At 33.8% G+C, this 15,858-nt stretch overlaps 1 pseudogene; it reads right to left on the bottom strand.

Annotated features, from left to right (window-relative positions):
• Positions 1–15,116: 15,116 nt before the first annotated feature.
• On the bottom strand, positions 15,117–15,235 carry LOC141503876 (5S ribosomal RNA; annotated as a pseudogene).
• Positions 15,236–15,858: the final 623 nt, after the last annotated feature.

The raw sequence follows: 15,858 nt of genomic DNA, 5'->3' as shown, positions 1-15,858 counted from the left end.
AGGCTATGACAGAGCTCAAAAAAGACTTTGAAAATCAAATGAGGGAGTTGGAAGAAAAACTGGGAAAAGAAAGGCGAGAGATGCAGGAAAAACATGAAAATGAAGTCAGCAGCTTAGTCAAGGAAATCCAAAACAATCCTGAAGAAAATAGCATGCTAAAAACCAGCTTAGGTCAAATGGATAAAACAGTTCAAAAAGTTATTGAGGAGAAGAATGCTTTAAAAAGCAAAATTGGCCAGATGGAAAAAAAGATAAGAAAACTCTCTGAGGAGGAAAATCCTTCAGACAAAGAAAAGAATTCAGGGAGATTGAAGAATTGACCAGAAATCAGGAATCAATACTTCAAAACCAAAAAAATGAAAAATTAGAAGAAAATGTGAAATATCTGATTGAAAAAACAACTGATATGGAAAACAGACTTAGGAAAGATAATTTAAAAATTATTGGAATACCTGAAAGTCATGATCAGGAAAAGAGCCTTGACATCATTTTCAAAGAATTACTACAGGAAAATTGCCGTGATATTCTAGAAGAAGAGGGCAAAATAGAAATGGAGAGAATCCACCGATCCCCGCCCCGAGAAAGAGATCCCCAAAAAACCAACCCCTAGGAATATTATAGCCAAGTTCCAGAACTCCCAAGTCAAAGAGAAAATATTACAAGCAGCCAGAAGGACACAGTTCAAATATCGTGGAGCTGCAGTCAGGATCACACAGGACTTAGCAGCAGCTACATTGGAAGCTCGTAGGTCTTGGTATACAATATACCAGAAGGCAAGAGAGCTTAGAATACAGCCAAGAATGAACTACCCAGCAAGGCTGAATGTCCTCTTCCAGGGAAAAAGATGGACTTTCAGTGAACCAGGGGAATTTCAAAGGTTCCTTTTGGAATGTCCAGAGCTGAACAGAAGGTTTGATCTTCACATACAGGACTCAGGTGAAGCATGGAGATTGGAGGAGAGGGGGGAAATATGAGGGACTTAATGAGGATGAACTGCATGTATTCCTGCATAGAAAAATGACACTGATAATACTCATATGAACCTTCTCAGTTAATAGAGCCGGTAGAGAGAGCTTTTATAGTTGAAGCACAGGATAAAGCTGAATTCGAAGATAAAATATGGAGTAAAAATGGAGTAAATAGAAAAAAGGGAAATGGAATAGGAGAAAGAAAAAGGAGAGGGGGAATAGTCCAAGATATTTCACATAAGATTTTTTTTTTATTACAATGAGCTATTGCAATGACATGGAAGGGGAGATGCAAGGGGGAATGAGGGAACCTTTACTCTCATCAGAGATGGCTAGGAGAGGAAAAAGCAAATATCCTCAATGGGGTATAGACATCTGGAGTAAGAAGGAGCGGGGAGCAGGGGAAAAGGGTGGGGATGTGAATAAAGGAGGAGAGGATGGACCATGCAGGGAGAGTGGCCAGATATAACACATTTTCTTTCTTACTTCTTGCAAGGGGCTGGGAATGGAAGGCCTGCCCAGGACCACAGGGCCAGGTGGATTCTGGGCTTAAGGGGTGGTATGGGGGCTCAGGGCTTCTTGGCCCCAGGACCAGGGATCTGTCTGCTGCACCACTCAGTGACCCTACAGCAGAGTCTTAGTGAAAGGAGAGAGAAAATACAGTACATGGTAGTGGAGAAATAAGAAAGGAGGTAGTTGCGATCAGCAATGGCAATGGTGGAAAAATATGGAAATAACTTTTGTGATGGACTTATCATAAAGAATGACAGAGTAGAGTTCTTGGTGTTGGAACAAAGACTCAAGCACATTTTTTTGTTATTATTATTTGGGGGAGGATGCAGGGCAAGTGGGGCTGGATGGCCTTTCTGGGGCCACATAGCAGGGTGATCTTTGGGTGTCTGGGGCTGGATTTGGACCCAGGTGCTCCTGGCTCAAGGGCCAATGCTCTGTCTGCCACCCAGCCACCCCTACTATTATTACTATTTTATTTTATTTTGGGTCTTTTTTTTTCTTTCTTTTTTTTTGTTTTTTTTTTTGGTTTTTCCAGGGCAGTGGGGATCCGGTGGCTTGCATGTCACATGGCTGGGTTATTGTTGGGTTTACGAGGCTGGATATGGACTCGGGTGCTCATGGCTCCAGGGCTGGTGCTTCATCCGTTGCGCCACCTGGCCATACCTACAATTATTACTATTATTATTTTTTATTTTAATTTTTTTCTCTCCCCTTAATTTTTTTCGCCCAAACAAGTCTCTCTATATTCATGGGGGAGGAGGGGCATTTTGTTTACTTTTAACAAAGATTATTTTATTAATGTAAAAAAACATTTGTACAAAATGAGAATAAAAAATAAATTTAAAAGAAAAAAAAGAGTTATATGCAATGGGAATGGGCTTGATGCATTCACAGTAACATCAGAGGTGAAACAAAGATGCCCATTATCACCACTATTATTCATTATACTATTAGAAATGTTTGTTTAAGCAATAAGGAAAGAAAAAGAAATTGAAGGATTTAGAATATTGAAGGAGACAAAACTCGCTCTTTTTGCAAATGACATGAGGTATCGCTAGAGAATCACAAAAAGTCATGTAAAACACTACAAGAATTAATTAACAACTTTAGCAAAGTAGTGGTATATAAAATAAAGCATCATATATCCTCATCATTTCTATATATGACTAGCAAGATACAGCAGAAAGACCTAGAAAGAGAAATCCCATTCATAATATTCTCAGAAAAAATAAAATACCAGGGATTCTTCCTGCAAAGGGAGATTCAAAAACTTTATGAAAACAATTACAAAACTATTCTCACACAAATAAAACCAGATTTAAATACTTGGGCAAACATCAACTATCCCTAGGTTGAGCTAAGGTAATAAAAATGACAATTCTACCAAAACTAAACTACTTGTTTAGCACCCTCCCAATAAAAATTCCAAAAAATTAATGAGTCAGAAAAAGTTATAAATAAACTTATATGGAAAAATAAAAAGTCACAAATTTCCAGGAATTCAATGAAAAAAATACAAAAGTAAGTGACTTAGCCTTACCAGATCTAATATTATATTATAAAGTATCAGTCATCTAAACTGTTTGGTATTGACTAAGAAATAAAGTCATGGATCAGTGGAATAGACTAGGTGCAATAATAGGAAATGATTACAGTAATCTAATGTTTATAAACCCAAACAGTTCAGCTTTTGGGATAAACACTCTCTATTTGATAAAAACTGTTGGGAAAATTGGAAGTTAGTATGGAAGAAACTTAGATTATACCAACACCTCATACTCTGTACCAAGAAAAGATCCAAATGAATACTGGATTTAAATATAAAAAACAATATTATAAGCAAAGTAGAAGATCAAGGAGTAGTTTACCTGTCAGATCTATGGAAAAGGAAACAGTCTATTACCAAAGTAGGGATAGAGAACATCATTAAAAACTAAGTAGATAACTTTCATTACATTAAATTAAAAAGACTTTGCACAGTCAAAAACCACTACAACCAAGAGTAAAATAAATGTAGTAAATTGGGAAACAAATTTTTCAACTAGTGTTTCTGACAAAGGACTCATTTCCAAAATATATGAAGAACTGATTCAAATTTTCATAAAAATAAGTCATTCCCCAACTGACAAATGGTCAATGGATATGCAAGGTCAATTTGTAGCTGAGGAAATCAAAGCAATCCATAGTCATATGAAAAATTGCTCCATATCATTACTTTTTAGAGAAATGCAAATTAAATCATCTTTGATATACCACCTCATACCTCTCAATCTGGCCAATATGACCAGAAAAGACAATGATAATGTTGGAAGGGATGTGGGAAATCTGTGACACTATTACATTGTTGGTGGAGCTAAGAACTCATCCAAACTTTCTGGAGAACAATTTGGGATTATGTCCAAAGGGCAAAAAAAAATGTGCATACCCTTTGATCCAGCAATAACACTACAGGGTCTATACCCTGAAGAGTTTATGGAAAAGGGTAAAAATATCACATGTACAAAAATATTTATAACAGTCCTGTTTGTAATGGCAAATAATTGGAAATTAAGTGAATGTCCTTCAAATAGGGAATGGTTTAACAAAGTGTGGTATATGTATCTCATGGAACACTATTGTTTTAGTAGAAACTGGAAGGGATGGAACGTCAGGGAAGCCTGGAAATATTTGCATGAACTGATGCTGAGTGAGATGAGCAGAGCCAGAAAAGTATTATACACCCTAACAGCAACATGGGGGTTATGATCAACGTTTTTTTAAAAAATATTTAGGTACATTTTTGTTAGGCAATTGGGTTAAGTGGCTTGCCCAAGGCCACACAGCTACGTAATTATCAAGTGTCTGAGGCCTGATTTGAACTCAGGTACTCCTGACTCCAGGGCTGGTGCTCTATCCACTGTGCCACCTAGCAGCGCCAGTGATGATAAACCTCGAAGGACTTGCTCATTCTGTTAGTGCAACAACCAGGGACAATTTTGGACTATCTGCAAAGGAAAATAACATCTGTATCCAGAGAAAGAATTGTGGACTTTGAACAATGACCAAAAACTATTACATTCAAATTAGGGGAAAAACATCTTATTATATAATCTTACTGTCTCATACTTTATTTTCCTTTCTTAAGGATATGCTTTCTCTGTCATCACATTCAACTGAGATCAATGTGTAACATGTAACCATTGTAAGGAGTAGCAGAAAGCTTTCTGTGTGGGGTGAGGAAAAGGAAGCACGAATGGGGGAAAATTATAAAACAAAATAAATAAAATCTGTCAAAAAATTGAAAAAATTGTTAAGTACCTTCGAGGGAAAACAAATGATCCTAAAGATCCAGAAGAGACAATCTATGAATCTTCGGTCTACTAGAAATCCTATAAAAGCACCTGAAATACATAATGTGGGAGATTATAAGGGATAACTGTCCAAATCTACCAGAATAAGTTAATTATATATCCATTGAATAAATAATAATAATAAAAATAAAAATATAGCCATTGAAAGAATGAACAGAAGCCCTACAGAAAGAAACATCAGGATAAAAACTCCAAGGGTGTAATAATCAAATTCCAGAGCCCTCAAATGAAGGAGAGATTATATGTCAATTGTAGATGTGCAAATAGAGACTAAAAAATAGTTTCTGATAGAACAAGTAAATCTGGAAGTCATTTAAATAGAAATAATAATCCAAACCATAAGGGCTGATGAGATCACTAAGTGAACATGCATAAAGGAAAATGAGAACACCTGGGAAAATGACCTGTGATACACCTTCTCATAAAAAAAAACATGATATGAATTACAACAGAGATTTATTGGTCAGAAAGAAGGAGAATGAAGAGAGATCAATGTCACAAAATTCTAGAAAGAAGAAAATATCAAAGAAATGGTGATTAGTGTCAACAGCCATAGAGATGTCAGTAAAGATGAAGAATGAGAAAAGAATATTTGACAGTTAAGTAATCATTGGTAATTTCGAAAACAAAAGTTGAACAATGAGGTTCATAACAAGACTGCTAATAATTAAGGAATGAGTGATTGAGAAGTAACCAGGAACAATAGAAGATTAATGAGAGAAAGTATGTATGATAAAGGGAGAAATATAACGGAGAAATTGTGATTGGATGAAATCATAAATGCATACAGAGGGATTATTCTGGAACAGAAAGAAACTCCTCATGTGAAACAGGAGTGAATAAGGAAATAATGGCAGAAGCCTTTTGAGTATTTGTAGATTTATTCACTTTTCCAAGACATATAAGGCAAGATTCTCAGATGATAGGGTGGGAAGGTAAAGGAACTTGGGAAATTTGAAGAAGAATGGAAAAAACATACTACTCTGCTCAATGGGAAAGTTAATTATTTACAAGAGAGTAAAATGGTTGTTTTGCCTAAATGTGAACCCAGTTAAGATTATGTAACATAAACTGTAGTGGACCCAGTCTCTACAGTTTGGTTGTATGCTTTTGGTTTCCTTCAATGGTGCATAAATAGGAAACAAAGCAATGGTTGGTGAGGTTTGAAAGGGCATGGTTTTGGATAGGATTAAAGGGACATGAGTATTAAAAGAGGATAATTTAGAATTCAAATAGTTAATAGGGAATGGAACAAAATATAAGTAATATGGGATGAAGTCTTGATTAATAACTGAGAAGTTGAAACATTGGAGAGTACAATGGGAATAAATGTGTAGTACTTTTCTGTTTGTTTTCTTTCTTTGAGTTTTAAGTAAGAGGAAAAAGTGTAATAACACGAGCATATGATCAGATAAAGAAAATTAAGAGTTCATGAACATAGATGTGGAACACTAGAGGGTAATGAGATCATCTCTGATGTAGTTGTGGTAAGGGTTATAGGAAATTACTTTTGAGGAATTGAGGAGTACAATTGGGGAAGAGAAAAATTTTGAGTCAGAAACTGAATTCCTCGAGGGAAAGAGTTTTTCCTAGAAGTATGTAGACATGTTCTATCACAGTCTTAATTAAATAACTCACATGTGTATAATGAATTTGAAAAACGAAAGTTATTAAGTGGGTAACAGTAGGAAAAGTAAGCCTGGAAATAGTATGAGGAGCAAGTAATAATTAAAACTTCTCTCATCAACTGGGATATGAATGAAAGTGCAATCAACTATGGGAAATATTCCTAAGGGAGCTGTACTATCAGGATGGAGTCTATTTTCTTTCTTTCTTCTCTTTATTTTTTTCCACTTACAAGGAAAGATAGTTTACAACATTCATTTTTATGAGATTTCTAGCTTCAGTTTTTTATACCTTCCATGCAACCCTCTCCAAGAAAGCAAATAATCTTATATAGATAAACATGTGAAATAATAGTATACATATTCCACATTAATCATATTGTGACAAAAAATAAAATAAGGACAGCTATTTAGCACAGTGCATAGAGTACCAGTCCTAGAGTCAGGAAGACCTGAATTCAAATTCAACTTCAGTGGTTAATTATGACCTAGCTACGTGACCTTGGGTCAGTCACTTACCTCACTGCATGACAATAAGACAAAAAATAATAAGTTCCCCAAACAAAGAAGTGAAAATAGTAAGTTTCCGTCTGAATTCAGATGACAAAGTGTTTTCTCTAGAAGTTGTTAGTATTTTCCTCCATGAGTCTTTTGGAATTACCAGGGATAATTGTATTTCTGAGAAGAGATAAATCAGTCATATTTGATCTTTGTACAGTGTTGTTCTTATTTTGCACAATGTTCTTTGAGTTCTGCTGTTCATTCAGAATCTGTTCATGTAAACCTTAGCAGATTTTCTAAAACCCCCCTAATCATCACTTCTTGAAGCATAATAGTATTCAATTACATTAATATGCCATATCACATTTGACAAGCATTGAGACAGACTATTTTCAATGAGTGGAAGAAGATGGAGTAAGAAAGGAAAAACCACAATAGAAATGTTGAATAAGTTTTGAGTAACAGATTTGGAAAGAGAGGTAAGCTGATAAAGAAAATGAAGGAGCAGTCCATAAAAGATGGAATATTTTGTTTGAATAATTACAACAAGGAATTCAAATTTAGGGGATTGGGGTGGATATGAGAGTTAGAAGGATATTAATTGTTATGACATTAGTTTTGTTAGATTTACATCATCCCCAAGAATATTTTTTTGTGAATGTAATGGGAGGTGGCTGTAGAATTTGGGTTTGTGAATTCTGACAGCAAAAATAGGCATTGTGGATATAAAGTGGCTACAGGTGCTACCTATTCCTAGTCTTACTGTATTATCCTTAAAGTTCTACTTTATTTTAGGTTTTTGCAAAGCAAATGGGGTTAAGTGGTTTGCCCAAGGCCACACAGCTAGGTAATTATTAAGGGTCTGAGACCGGATTTGAACCCAGGTACTCCTGAATCTAGGGCTGGTGCTCTATTCACTGCACCACCTAGCCACCTCTAAACTTCTACTTTTAAAAAGTCTTTTACTATCTGGAAAAACTGAGCCCTCTCTTACAGGGGAAAAGTTGGATATTTAATAAAATGGGAGACATAGATATACTACTGAAGAGAAGACCAGAGCTAAATAGAAAATTTGAAGACTGCAAAACAGCAGACTGAAGAGACACATGAAAGCTAAAAAACAGGGTAAAGGAAAAATAAATTTCTATCCAATAAAATGAAACTGGCTACATCCCCCTTTGGAGAAAGATTCTTATAACTCTCAAGAATTTTAACTCTATTACAGAGAACATACTTAACCAGAAGTTATGGATACTCATGACATATCCATGATACTGATAGAATGATTTAAAACCAATATCTCCTGGGGGGGGGGGTCAGTAAAGATACTGTAGATTGGAAGAGATTAAATGAGGTAAGTCACATTACATAAAGAGGCACAGAGTACCTATTGCAATAGAAGGGAAGAAAGGAGGAGGTGATAATCACTTGAATTTTACTATCATCAGATTAGACCTAAGTTAATATAAATACAATCAGTTAAGAAGCTTATCTTACATTTAAAGTACAAAAACATAAAAGCACAGGATGGGAGAAAAAGAGGAACTAAAAGACAGTGGAAGGGGCAAAGAGAAAGTGGAAAGAAAAGGGAGGGGGCTTGGATATAAGGGGGCAAATATACTAAAAGTGGGGGTATTCAGAAGCAAAATACTGTAGAATATAGATCAAGTGAAAAAAAAGGGGAAATATAAACAGAGGGAAGATAGCATGGAGGTCAATAAAGAGTTAGTAAGTATAACTTTGTATGCGAATGTGATGAACTCTCCCATAAAATGTAAGCAAATAGCAGAGTGGATTAAAAAACAGAATCCTAAAATATGCTGCCTTCAAGAAAGTCATTTGAAGCAGAAGATATATACAGAGTAAAGATAAAAGTTTGGAGAAAAATCTATTTTGCTTCCACTGAAGTGAAAAAAAAAACAAGGTTAGCAATCCTTAACTCAGACAAATCAATTGCAAAAATAGCTGGCATTAAAAGAGATAAAGAAGAATACTGTATCCACGTAAAAGTTACCATAGATAAGGAAGCAATTTCACTACTAAATATGTTTGCAGCAAGTGGTATAACATCCGCATTTTTAGAAGAGAAGTTGAATGAATTACAGGAAGACATAGACAGCAAAACTATACTAGTGGGGGACCTCAACCTCTTATTCTCAGATTTAAATAAATCTAATCAAAAAATATACAAGAAGGAAGTTAAGGATGTAAAGAGAATGTTTGAAAACCAAGACATTATAGACCTTTGGACAAAGTTGAATGGGGATGGAAAGGAATATACTTTTTATTTTTACTACAGTAAATGGCACCTAAACCAAAAACTGACCATGTACTAGGCCATGAAAACTTAATAATCAAATGCAGAAAAGCGGGAAATAGAAATACATCCCTCTCAGATCATAATGAAATAAAAATCACATGCCATAATGGTCCAGGAAGAGATCAGCGTAAAACTAATTGAAAACCAAAGAACCTCATTTTAAAGAATGAGTGGTTCAAACTACAAATTATAGAAAGAATCAATGATTTCATCATAGATAATGATAATAACAAGACAGTGTACCAAAACTTATGGGATGTAGCCAAGGCAGTTGTTAGGAGAATTGACTTGAATACATGAATAAATTGGAGATAGAAGAAATCAATGAACTAAATATGCAACTCAAAAAATTAGAGAAAGAACAATTAAATACCTCCAAATTAAATACAAAAATAGAAATTCTAAAAATTAAAAGAGAATTTAATAAATTCAAAAAGAAATAAAACTATTGAACTAATAAATGAAACCAACAATTGGTTTGATGAAAAAAACAATAAAATTGATAGAACTCTATTTAATTTGATTAAAAAAAAGAAAGAAGAAACCCAAATTACCAATATCATGAATGTAAAAGGTGAACTCATGACAATGAGGAAATTAACATAACAATGCAGAATTATTTTGGCCAATGGTATGGCAATACATTTGATAATCTAATTGGATGAATATTTATAAAAATATTAGTTGCCCTGGTTAATTGAAGAGGTAATTAAATATTTAAATAACCCTATATCAGAAAAAGAAATTCAACAAACCATTATTAAACTCCCTAAGAAAAAAATCCCAAGGTACAGATGGATTCACAAGTGAATTCTATCAAATATTTAAGGAACAATTGCTTCCCATTCTATATAAACTCTTTAGAAAATAGGTGAGGAAGGAACTCTGCCTAACTTTTTCTTTCACACCAAAATGGTGCTGATACCTAAACCAGGAAGAGTCAAAACAGAGAAAGAAAATTATATACTGCTCTCCCTAATTAATATAGATGCAAAAATAATAAATGAGATCTTAGCAAAGTGACTATGCAAGTTATCATTAGGATGATACACTATGACAAAGCAGGATTTATCCCAGGAATGGAACTTTGATTCAACATTAGGAAAATTGTTAGTTTAATTGAATATATCAATGACAACTCATCAGAAATCAAATGATTATATCAATAGATGCTGAAAAAGCCTTTGAAAAAAATTCAACACTCAGTCCTACTAACAACACTAGAGAGATTAGGAATAAGTGGATTGTTACTTAGAATGAGCATTAAAGCAATGGCAATAAGTTAGAGGCATTCCCAATAAGATCAGGTGTGAAACAAGAATGCCCATTATCACCTCCATTATTCAATATTGTATTAGAAATGTTAGCCTCAGCAATAAGAGAATAAAAAGAATTTGAAGGAAGTAGAATTGGGAAGGAAGAAGCAAAACTCTCACCCTTTGCAAATGATATTATGGTATACCTAGAGAATCCTTAAAACTCATCTAAAAAACTGCCAGAAATGATTAGCAACTTCAGCAAAGTTGCAGGATATAAAATAAACCCTTATAAATCCTCAGAACTTCTGTATGTTAATAGCAAGATACAATAGGAATAGCTAAAAAGAGAAATCCCATCAGAAGTAACGTCAGACAATGTAAAATATTTTGGAATCTACGTGCCAAGGTAGACTCAGAAATTTGTTAAAAACAACTATAAAACTGTTCTCTCAAATATAAAATCAAATGTAAAAAAAAAACTGGGCAAAAATTAACTGCTTATGATTAGGCCAAGCTAATATAATAAAAATGACAATTCAACCTAAATTAAACCACTAATTTAATTCCCTACCCATAAAAATCCAAAAACCCCCAGCTTTAATAATTAGAAAAAAATATAAGTAAATTCATATGGAGAAATAAAAAGTCAAGAATTTCCAGGGATTTAATGAACAAAGTGCAAAAGAAGTTGGCTTGGTCCTGCCAGATCTAAAATTTTAAGGTATCTGTCTTCAAAACTGTCTGGTATTGGCTAAGAAATAGAGTGTTGGATCAGTGGAATAGACTAGTTGCAATAGCAGGAAATGATTGCTGTAGTCTACTGTTTGATAAAACCAGGCTCCAGCTTTTGGGATAAAAACTCTTTTTTAGATAAAAAATGTTGGAAAAATTGTAAGTTAGTATAGCAGAAACTCAAATTTGATCAATATCACATACCACATACCAAGTAATTATCAAAATGGATAAAGAATTTAGACATAAGTGACAGTATTATAAGAACACTAGGAGATCAAAGAATGGTTTACCTGTCAGATCTATGAAAAGAGAAGCAGTTGATGACCAAGGAAGAGATGAAGAACATCATTTAAACAAATTAGATCATTTTGATTACATTAAATCAAAAGGATTTTTCACATACAAAAACCACTGTAACCAAGGTCAAAAGAAATATAGTAAATTGGGAAACAATTTTTACAGCTAACATTTATGAAAAAGGACTCATTTCTAAAATATATAGAGAAATGAGTCAAATTTATAAAAAAAGGCTATTCCCCCATTGACAAATATCAAAGGATATGCAGAAGCAATTTACATATGAAGAAATCAAAGTTACCCATAGTCATATGAAAAATTGCTCTAAATAATTAATTATGAGAGAAATGAAGATTAAAGCTTCTCTGAGGTACCACCTCACACCTCTCAGACTGGTCAATATGACCAGCAAGGACAATGATCAGTGTTGGAAGAGATGTGGGAAATCTAGGACACTGATGCATTGTTGGTGGAACTGTGAACTCATCCAAAATTTCTGAAGAGCAATTTAGAATTTCACCCAAAGGTCAATAAAAGTGTGCATACCCTTTCACCAAGCAGCAACACTAATGGGTCTATATTCTGAAGAGATCATGAAAAAGAATATAAACAGCAATTGTACAAAAATATTCATAGCAGCTCTGTTTGTGTTAGCAAAGAATTGGAAATTGAGTGAATATCCATCAACTGGGGAAAGGCTGAATAAATTGTGTTATATGTACATTATACAAAAGTATTGTTCTATTAGAAAACAGGAGGAATGGGAATTCGGGAAAGCCTGGAGGAATTTGCATGAACTGATGCTAAGCGAGATGAACAAAACCAGAAGAATATTGTATACTATAACAGCAACATGGGGTTGATGATCAACCTTAACTGACTTGCTCTTTTCATAAGTACAACAATCAAGAGCAATTTGGGGATATTTGCAATGGAGAATACCATCTGTATCCAGAGAAAGAATTGTGGAATTTGAACAAAAAAAAAACCCTTTATCTTATTATGGAATCTTGCTATCTCTTATATTTTATTTTTTTTTCCTAAAGGATTTGATTTCTCTCTCAATACATTCAATTTAGATCCATCTAAAGCATAAATTTAGATCCATCTAAAGCATAGAAACAATGTAAAGACTAATAGGCTGCCTTCTGTGGAGGTTGGGGAGGGAAGCAAGATTTGGGCAAAAATTGTAAAATTCAAAAATAAATACATTTTTAAAAATCTTAAAAATATCTCAAAATTAGACTTGGTGATACAATTAAAACATTTTTCTGCTTCAATAGACATTTCATAATCTTTGCCATTAATCACAAACTATATTGAAGCATATTATATTATAATCATATGCATCAATACTAAATTACAGTTCAATTGCCCTATAACTAAGGAACATAAACATACACTGAGTAAAGAGAAAGATTTAATAGTCCTATGGCCTAACTATGTAGCAATAAAACATTTGGAACTTTGGAAGGGAAGAAGGTGAAGAAGAAGAAGAGGAGGAGGAGAATAAGAAGAATGGGAAGAAGAGCAAGAAAAAGAACAAGAACAAGAATAAGAACAAGAACAAGAAGAACAAGAACATGAATGAGAAGAATAACAAGAATAACAACAACAACAACAAGAGCAAGAACAAAAGGAAGAACCAAAACAAAAAGAAGAAAACCAAGAAGAAGAAGAAAAAGAACAAGTACTGGTTACAATACTAAGGACTTATATTTTATACTGATTTCACTTGATCATTATTTGTTGTTTATTCTTCAGGCTCAAAGAAGACAAGGCTTCAAGAATGTGATAAGGTGATATGTAAGTGAGTTGAATTTAAGTGAGAAATGGGTGATTAAATTCATCAACCTCAGGATCTCCCCTGGGGCTATCTAGGTCCAATAGTCAGATATGGAACAAGTGGTGATGGTCTCACTTACAATGGGAAATACTGTTTTGTTTTGTTTTATTTTTTAATCTCAGGTCTTTAACAAGTTTAAGTTTGTTTGAGAAAATGACCCATTAGTGATTAGGCTAGGTAAAACAAATGGACTCCTTAAACTAATTAAAATAAACAGATCTGAGATGGGAAAACCAACCATTTTTCTGACTAAAAATGAATTTTTATTTACATTCGCTCTGAGAAAATTATGGCTAAAATTTCACCAAAATACTTTTATTTGGATTAAATTTCACCTTGACATTTTCCTTATCATTTTTTCAATAGTTTGAACAATATTTTTCAAGAAATTATCAATATACATTGACATCTAAGATATTTGTACATTTCTCTATTCTTTCATCTGATATCTCATGGCCAATATTTTGGCTTTGACTGGTTCCTCACTTTATCTTTCCTTCAAAAAGATTCTAAAACAAGAAGACAAAATAGTCCTTGAAAAATATCTACTCATCCCAAAATAAAATCTGAGGAATATTGTAATTAAATTTCAGAATTCTTAACTAAAGGTGACAGTGCAAACAGCCAAAAAAGGGGAAATTTAAATACCATAGAATAACATTCAGCAATATGCATAACTTAACAGATTCAACAATAAAGAATAAGAGTTCCTTAAATATGATATTCCAGAGTGCAAAGGAGTTAGGAATATGACCAATAATCAACTGCCCTGCCTATTTTCAGCATATTCTTTCAAGGGGGAAAAGTTGGATTGTCAATGAAAAGAGGAATATCAAATTTACCTTATAATAATAATAATAGCAGAACTGAACAGAAAGGTTTGATCTTCAAATACAAGACTCAAGAGATGAGTACAAAGATAAACAGAAAAAAAAATAAAACTGTTAGTCAATAAAATTAAACTTTTTAACATCCCACCATGGGGAGATAAGGCTTGCTTCAATTGAGAGTACTATTTCTATTAGGAAAATTGAAAGGAACATATTTATACACAATGTGTGATTATGTTACAAGGATGCCTATGTCTCTGAAGAATTGGATTTTCATTGGAATAGTTGAAAGCAGCATATTAGACAGGGGTTGTGGGTACAAAATGATCATAATGCTATATTACATATAATGCCTGAGAATTATAGCTTTATTAAGACAGTAGATAGTAAATAGAAGATGTGGGTACAATATAGGTATAACACAATAAAGAAATAAAAAATGTATTATACTGGGAGGAAAGGGCAGAGGCATAAGAGGATAAATAACATTACATGAAAAGGCACAAAAGATCTATAATAGTATATGAAAAAAAGGGAGGGTGGGGTACAGAATAAATCTCATTTTCAACAGATTTGACTCAAATAAGGTATTTATATTCCCTATTGAATTTAAAAATTTATCTTTTCCCACAGGGAAGTAGGAGGAAAAAAGAAAGGGAAGAAGTAGCTGAAAGAAGAAACTGGGAAAACATAAGGGGGGAAAGAAAAAGGGGGAAATGGAGAATAAATGGGAAGGAGGTTGTTAGAAAGAAGAAAAAATTGAATGAGGCAGCAGGCAACAAGAAAACATTGGTATAGAGAGATTAGGTGAAAGAATAGAGAAATATACAAACAGGAGGTGGATAGGATAGAGAAAAATAAAATTTTTTTAAAGCCTACAGCACCCAGTATTCCCAGATGGTCTCCCATCAAATACTAACAAGGCACAACCCTCCTTAGCTTCCGAGATCAAAAGAGATTGGGTGGTGTTCAGGGTGGTATGGCCATAGACGAAATAAAGATTTAATAATAATAACTGCGAAAGTAAATAGGATGAACGTTTTCATAAAAGAGTGGATTAAAAACCAGGATTCTCCAAAGTGATGCTTAAAAGAAATACATTTGTGTAGGGCAGCTAATTGGTGCAGTGGCTACAGCACTGGTCCTAGAGTCAGGAGGAACTGAGTTCAAATCCTGCCTCAGACACCTAATAATTACCTATGAGTGTGATCTTTGGCAAATCCTTTGAACCCATTGTCTTGCAAAAAAAACAGTTAAAAATACATTTGAAGCATTGAGTTATATGTAGGTTAAGAGTAAAAGGCTTTAATAAAAAAATATGCTTTAGCTGAATTAAGGATAAAAAGCAGGTTCAGCAATCCTCTTTCAGAAAATGTAAAAGTCAGGGTGGCTAGATGGCACAGTGGATAAAGCACTGGAGTCAGGAGTAACTGGGTTCAAATCCAGTCTCAGACACTTAATAATTAACTAGCTGTGTGGCCTTGGGCAAGCCAATTAACCCCATTTGCCTTATAAAAAAAAACAAAAAAGAAAAGGTAAAAGTTAAAAGAAATCTAATTAAAGGGAGAAAAGAAGAAAATTGCATCGGCTTGATGGTACCACAGGCAATGAAGT

Source organism: Macrotis lagotis, chromosome X, assembly GCF_037893015.1.
Source record: "Macrotis lagotis isolate mMagLag1 chromosome X, bilby.v1.9.chrom.fasta, whole genome shotgun sequence".
Taxonomy (NCBI): Eukaryota; Metazoa; Chordata; class Mammalia; order Peramelemorphia; family Peramelidae; genus Macrotis; species Macrotis lagotis.
The sequence above is the reverse complement of the archived record's forward strand: the minus strand, read 5'-3'. Positions and strand labels throughout refer to the sequence as shown.